This window comes from Poecilia reticulata, linkage group LG9, assembly GCF_000633615.1.
Source record: "Poecilia reticulata strain Guanapo linkage group LG9, Guppy_female_1.0+MT, whole genome shotgun sequence".
NCBI classification, from domain to species: domain Eukaryota; kingdom Metazoa; phylum Chordata; class Actinopteri; order Cyprinodontiformes; family Poeciliidae; genus Poecilia; species Poecilia reticulata.
This window is the reverse complement of record NC_024339.1, coordinates 34057481-34057895: the sequence shown is the minus strand read 5'-3', so window position 1 is coordinate 34057895 and position 415 is coordinate 34057481.

Sequence of the window (415 nt, the reverse complement as noted above, 5' to 3'; positions counted from 1 at the left end):
AAAACAATTATAAGTTGACGAATGGACGGAGGGACATGTGGACGGACAGCTTTCATGGACACTTTCCAGCCCACAAAAGCCCTCTAGGATTTTTATAAGATGAAGTTTGGCTGACATTGCAAGCGGGCGAAATAAACACTTCAAAATAAAATAAAACATGTTTAGCATCTTGTCTGCAGCCAAACGGCTTGAATAATAACCATAATAGAAAACAGGCAACATACAAGCGACAGTGTTGGGCGTGACGTGTGCTGGTCCTGTTCTTCAGCGTTAGCTCCCTGCTGATGGGGGCAGTTCACACCGTCTGCAGTACCGACCCACCAGTAATCCAAGCGCCACCTGGATGTGAGGGTTTAATAAAGTAAGTAACACTCCCACGTGTGTGTGTCTGTGTGTGTGTGTGTGTGTGTGTGTG